Below are 7,227 nucleotides of genomic sequence, written 5' to 3'. Positions count from 1 at the left end.
ACTGCCAACCCCTGAAAGGTCCAGCACATCATGACTAGCTACCCTTATGTCAGAAGCCCCATCAGGGACTATCACAATTGAAGATGCCTCTGCCTGGAGGTGGGCAAAGTGACGCTAGAAGCTGGGGCCTTTGGCCGCAGTCAAAGTAGGTCTTGAGCATGTGCTGGACATTTCAGGGTTGGCCAACGATGATGTGGCAGCCAATCACGGGAAAAAAAGAAAGCGGGTGGTGTCAAGGATGTCTCTACTACTTGAGATAGCATGCGGCCACTAGCCCAGCCCAGCCCAGCCCACACCCCCCCCTCCTTTTCCTTCTCTTTCCCCGTGATTGGCCGCCGCATCACCGCTGCCACTGTCGACAGCACATCCTCTTAAGACCTACTTTGATTGGGGCTACAAAGGCCCCAGCTTCTAGTGTCACTTTGCCCTCCTCCTAGGCAGAGACTTCTTCAATTGTGATATTCCCTGCTGGGTCTTCTGAACTAAGGTGGCTAGTCATGAATGAATTCACCTCTTAGTCTCTCAAGAATTGTCATTGAAATTGCTGATGCAGAGATTCGACATCACTTGCGGCCTGCCTTGAATTCTGCATGTTGGTTGTCCAGAGGTTTTGTTGACTACCAAGCCCTCTTCATGCAGTAAACAATTGGTATCATATGCCTATTGACCTTAGGTGCTGACCCAAGGTGCGTGGTTAGCTCTAAAAGCATCAAGTCAGATGGGCGGTTCGGTGATGCCATGATCCTTAGTGCAAAAACCATTAGATTACATTGGCTAGATGATGATGACCATGCCATCATGGATAGTTCTGAAAGCATTGGGTTACACATTGGCTAGACGATGATGACCATGCCATCATGGGTAGTTCTGAAAGCATTGGGTTACATCAGCTATGAAGAATTTTGGTGATCTCGTCCAAGGGTTTCTAAGTGGCCTTTAAGTTACTGCGACAGATTCTTGACATCTGATTTTATCTTGCAAACAAAGAGCATTGAGAATTGGTAGGGAGAAGAAAGCTTATAGGTGCTTTAGAAGCAGTGAACAATTTTCAAGCAACAGAGCCCTTATATCAAAGCACATTGTGCTAAGGTTATCTTGGCCGGTTGTGAATTGATGGTGTCTGGTGTCCTGTTCCACATGTGGCTCTTAGTCTCCACCCAAGAGAGGAGAAATCTGTGTGGAGAGATTGAAAAGCCTGCACATTAGAACCAGAGCATGTTGTCATGTGCACAGAGTGTATCTACCGTGTGCCGTGTGCAACATGCACACAAGACTAGCTTCGAGGCTTGGGGTAGCTCGGAGCTAGGCTGGCTGATTCACGAGTTGGGCTAGGGATAGACTCACGGGCGGTCCTAAGTGAGGATGCCTTGATGGGCGGGCACCCAAGTGTGGACGCTCGGTGATTGGCCAAGAGCCTATAAAAGGGTGGCTAAGGTCAATCAATTTGTCATAGAGTCTCGCGAGTCTTTGCGAGAGATCTACGGTCAGGAGCCTTGATCTAGTGTAGACGTGGACCTGCTTATGTAGCTGAGGCGGCCGACAGCAATCTCGAGGCTCGCGAGGGTAGCTTTGTGGTGGTATGGGATGTCACGGGGTAGAGATTGGTCAGTGCGTCTTGCTAGTTAGCTTAGCTCGTGGCTCGGTGGGGACAACCAAGACTTGTGGGGTTTGCCCACGGTTGTCATGGTTGGCTGGTGAGGCAGCTTGCACCTCTTTCAAGTTGTTTGGCTTTGTTTTGCCGGTTTTGAGTCGTGTTTTAGGATTGCTCTACGAGGAGATCTGTGGGGATTTGACAATGGTATCATAACACGGGAGAGTGTGCAAGTTAATAGGTAGAGAAGAAAGAGGTATATGAATTCGAGATCTTTTTAAAAAAAGAAAAAATTCATCATATGGTTTCTAAAATTTAGCGTATAGTTTAGTTTCTAGTTGCATCGTTGGAACCCGAGTGGGTTGTGGTCTAGAAAAGGGTCGGCATGCGAAGAGTCGATTCTCTTTGGCAAAGAGAACCAAGTGAAAGCCTGTCGGTTGTGAATCAGCGGAAGAGAGATGGAGAGAGAGATCTTGTCGGCCGTGTGAATCTGCAAGCGGAAGAGAGGGAGAGAGTGCTTGTCGGTTGTGCAGGCAGCCTGTGTGAGTGAAACTGGCAGCGGAAGGTCGTTGCCTTCGTAGGTGACGGCGAAGGCCTTCTTGCAATCGCTAAGCAGCCGACTTCTTCGGTTTTTTTTAAGCTCCCTCGTTACTTTAAAAAAAGAGAGAAAAAGAACCTTACGTTAGAGCCTAGCGTGGTTTTTAAAACAGCCTAGCGTGGGTTTTAAAAAAACGCAAGCATTGTGTTTTTTTACACGCCTAGCATGGTTTTTTTTAAAAAAAAACTAATGGGTTTTATGTGTGGCTTATGTGTTTTTTTTGTGTGTGGCTTTTACAAGCCTTATGTGGCTTTTACAAAAGCCATCTAGCATAGTTTTTTGAAAAAAACAAAAAACACAAAAGCAACACATAATAACAAACGCTTTTGGGAAAGCTTATAAAATAAGTCTAGAGTGAGCTTCTAGGCACACATCTCCTCCAGTTCTCTAGCAAGACTTTCTCTCACTTCCAAATTTTTCCACTTCGCGATGTCAACCCAAGCATCGGAGATGGAACCCGTTCTCGAAGGTGAAGACTTGCTGGCTATCGAGATCGTCGATGGTGATCTTTTCGAAGATTTCATGACTAAATCTATTTTTCAAGACTTTAAAATTACTTTCGAGGCTTCTTTCACGGCGTGCTAGGCACAGGTTGCCGCGCAGATGCAGGCTTTGCAGAATTCCATCTCTTTATTGACCACTACCTTGTCTACTCTCCCGGGTATGGAAACCTTGGCGTCTGCTTTAGGTCCCAACAATACTTTGGAGTAGTTTGGGGGCGAGAAAAATCAACGCACGAAGGAGATTGTGGACACGTGGCTACATAAGTGGCAGGTCCACTTCCAGTTTCATCCATATGGGGATGAGAAAAAGATTTAGTTGGCAGCAAGTTTCCTCTCGGGCAAAGCTTTGCTGTGGTGGAAAGAACTCAAACCTAAACCAACAATCTGGGCACAGTTTGAAGAAGTCTTCAAGAAAGAATTCCTCAAGAAGGACGATGACTACGACATAGTTGCTAAGCGTTTACTAGTTTGACCATGACCTCGCAGAACCTCACTTATGAGGTCTATCTCCAGAAATTTAGAGACTTGCAGATGAAAGCTACGAAGATAGATCTTACTACTCTTTTGGGTTTCTCCATAGTAGGATTCCTCGACTCATACCGTTTACGGGTCAAGAATAACAAGTGCAAAACTTTGAATGAGGCCATTCACTCTACTCGTATTTATGATGATACAATGGTCTTTTTCAAAACCAAACTTGTAATTGAGCAAGAAAATAAGCACAAAAGAAAGTTCTCTGCGTCGATAGCTAGCACGACAAAAGGAAAGTCTTCGGACCAACCTTCAAAGAATTCTACTTCGACTCCAACGAAAAAAAAATTGTCTCCTTAAGGCTTTGAAGCTCAAGGAGGAGGGACTTTTCATCTACGAAGAAAAAAGACATGCGTAACGAGTGCCCGAAGAAGAAAGGTGCTAAGACCAACGCAGGACCCAAGACGAAGGTAGCCAACTAGTTGTCTTTGACAGGTACTTCAGTCACATGTACTTTCTCACCTTAGTTCATGTTCTGATTGTTTGTTCAACTCTAAGGTTTTTGGTTTTTACGATCTTCTCTGAGTTTATGGAGAAGTGCATGGCCATAGAATCCACATTCTTTTGGACCCTGAAAACTCACACAACTTTGTTAATTACAAACTTGTGCAGAAATTGGACATCTAGCGATCATACCTACGAGGCATGTCTACTTGCGGGGGGTCGACGAGTGTGGGATTGAAAGGTGGAGAAGCTACCTATTCGGAATCAAGACTACAGAGATATTCTGGAGTCCTATGTTATGCATCTAGAGCATGTAGACTTGCTATTAGGGATTGAGCGGTTTAAGATTGGTCTAGTCATTCTTTTTCTTTTGAATATAGGAACATCCAATATTGTATCCTAGGTGATTGTATACATCCCTTTCAGGGACCTCTTGTAAATACAGTTGATTTTGAAAATATACTGAAAATTTGTGCGGCAGTACTCTTAGCTCACACTACCGATGATCAACTTGTTGAAAGGTCGTGGACGTAAGTCGAATCATTCTATCCCTTGGAATAATGATTTGGATATGGCCTTCAGGCTTTTGAAAGATAAAGTCGAGAAAGTCCTTATCTTAGCACTACTCGATCCTAGTCGGCCTTATGTTCTTAAGATCGATGCGAGTGGCTATACGATCGGGGTTGCTCTATTCCAAGATGGTAGACCTGTTGCTTTCGAGAGTCGAAAGCTAGACGACACTCAATCTTGTTGGCCAACCCTTGAGAAGGAGCCTTATGCTGTCATTTATGCTCTCAAGGTTTGGAGGCATTATTTATATGGTTCCAAGTTTTTGGTATTGATTGATCACATCAGTTAATCAAGTATGTGTGTGATGTGGATGATTTGAGAGGACAAAAAGCTAGATGGGTAGAGTTAATGCAAGATTTTGATTTTGAAATACGCTATCGAAAGGGGTTCATGAATAGTGTAGCAGAAGTGCTTAATCGGATCAGAGAAGTGAATACTTTGTTGTTCACTAAGATTTCCACCGACTTATTTCAGTTAATGAGAGGGCTTTGCAAGATTGATAGTTATTTTGGTCCATGTTGGCAGAGGATCTAGGACGAGAGCTCATTGATCGACCAAGACTCAAATGATTGAGGAGTCTACCATTTAGGTTGCAGGAGGCCAGTGGATGATTCGTAATGGCTTACTGTTCTGTAATGATAAACTTTGTGTACCATAGGTTCCGAACATTAGATCCAAGTAAGGAGTGTCACGACGCTCCTTCTGCTGGACACCGCGGGATACACATGACATTAGCTTTAGTGACACTTTCTATTGGCCAAAGATGAAAGGCTATGTAGAAGATTGTCTTTAAGTGTCAAATTTGTTAAAAAAATAAAGTTGAACACTTTAGACAGGCTAGGATGTTGCATCCTTTGCAAATCCCAGGTAATAAGTGGAAAAGTATTTCCATGGGTTTTATTACTGGATTGCCAAGAAGACGTCAAGGCCACGATTCCATTTGGCTTGTGGTGGACCGTTGGTAAAAATGACTTTACGGAAGACTATTAGAGCTATGTAATCAGCAAGGCACTTTATCGAGTAATTGTTTAGACTGTACGATTTATCGTAGGACATAGTCAGTGATAGGGACTCTAAGTTTACAAGTGACTTTTGGAGGCTTGTTTTTGAGAAGTTGAAAACAACTTTGAATTTGAGTTTCTTAGAGCATCCTCAATCTGATGGCCAGACTGAAAGGGTGAATTAGACTTTGGAGGATATGCTTCGCGCATATGTCCCAAAAGACAAGATTCATGGGAGGATTATCTTCCTACGTTAGAATTTTCATATAACAGTACTAAGCATACGAGTGCAGCTTTAGTCCTTTTATGCTTATGTAAGATCACTAGTTACCGTGGGATTTTCGAACTCTAGCATGATGTAGCACGTACTTTTTTACAAGACATGCAAGAAATGTTACAAATTGCGAAGGAATCTATTAGAAGTGCTCAAGACAGAGACATTTTATTCTAATAGACATCGTTCACCAAGATAGTGCTCTGAAGGAACGATGGTGTATTTACGAGTTTCGAAAGATTCTGAGACTTTACAAACAGGCCGATCTCCAAAATTATCCCCTAGATAATGTGGACTATTTTGGGTTATAAGTCGGATTGGTTCAATTGCATATGAATTGGACTTGCCCTCTCATGTGAAAGTTCATCTCGTATTTCATGTCAGTAGACTTAAGGAAGTATTGGGTGGAGTAGATCAGCTAGTTACTCCTCGAGAAATCATAGATGTCAAGGATATGATGTTTGTACCACATGAATCGGAAAAAGATTCTTGGATTTCGTGAAAGACGAATGCGGAATATGTTACTCACAGAATACAAGATCAAGTCCACGGAAGGACCGTGTTGAGGAGGACGCTACATGGGAGACATTGACTACCCTTTAGAGGGATTATCCTGGGTTTTTACTGAGCTCAGGAGTGAGCTCTTAGAGGAAGGGAAGTATGTCATTTGCACAGAGTGTATCTACTGTGTGCAACACGCACACACGACTAGCTTTGAGGCTTGGGGTAGCTTGGAGCTAGGCAGGCTGATTGACGAGCTGGGCTAGGGACTCCCTGATGGGCAAGCATCCAAGTGAGGACTCCCTGATGGGCGGGCACCCAAGTGTGGAGGAGGTCTTGTGATCGGCCAAGAGCCTATAAAAGGGTGGCCAAGGTCAGTCAGTTGGTCATAGAGTCTTGCGAGTCTTTGCGAGAGCTCTACGGTTAGGAGCCTGGATCTAGTGTGCAGACGTGCACTTGCTTCATGTAGCCGAGGCCGGTAGCAATCGTGAGGCCCGTGAGGGTAGCTCCGTGGCGGTATGGGACGGCATGGGGTAGAGATTGGTCGGTGCGTCTTGCTAGTTAGCTCAGCTTGTGGCTCGGTGGGGACAACAAAGACTTGTGGGGTTTGCCCACGGCTGTCATGGTTAGGGCACTATCGGTAGGCTGCCATCAATGCTGGCTATAACCAGATTACAAGTATGGGGCACAGAATGTCACTCCCCACCACATGGAACCCCAGTTCTCAAGGGTTGTTAGGTGTAATACAATATGTTAACAATAAGCAGGACAGAGAGTATGAGGCAATGACTGCCTTGGTTAGACAGGGGGTTGGGCCTTTACAAGTATCTTGTGTTCCAAGCTGGTCCAAGTATCTGCCTGGGTGAGAATTTTTGCAGCGAATTGCTTATTGCTCCTCTCCTTCAAAATTTTAAGTTGAAGTTGTGTGTCTTGGATTTCAACTAAGTTAACCCCCCCTCCCTTGCCCCCTCTGGGCGCTTTCGAAATTGTTGGGTGTTTCGGAGCTTAACGTCTATTCATCTTGTGTGTGTACCCATCCTATGTGGCTAACCTTTTTCATATAAATGTGTGTGAACACCTACTTAGGTGTGAACACCCCCTTATACGTTGATAAGTGTATCACATGTAATTAGTGTGTGTGTTGACATGTGTCCTGTGTGTGTCAAAAAAATGAGGCTGCTTTCAAGCCTTCAAAAAGGGTTGTACTTGAACTA

This window comes from Cibotium barometz, chromosome 51 (assembly GCF_041138505.1).
Source record: "Cibotium barometz isolate CiBa-2024 chromosome 51, ASM4113850v1, whole genome shotgun sequence".
Taxonomy (NCBI): domain Eukaryota; kingdom Viridiplantae; phylum Streptophyta; class Polypodiopsida; order Cyatheales; family Cibotiaceae; genus Cibotium; species Cibotium barometz.
This window is presented reverse-complemented; position numbering follows the sequence as displayed.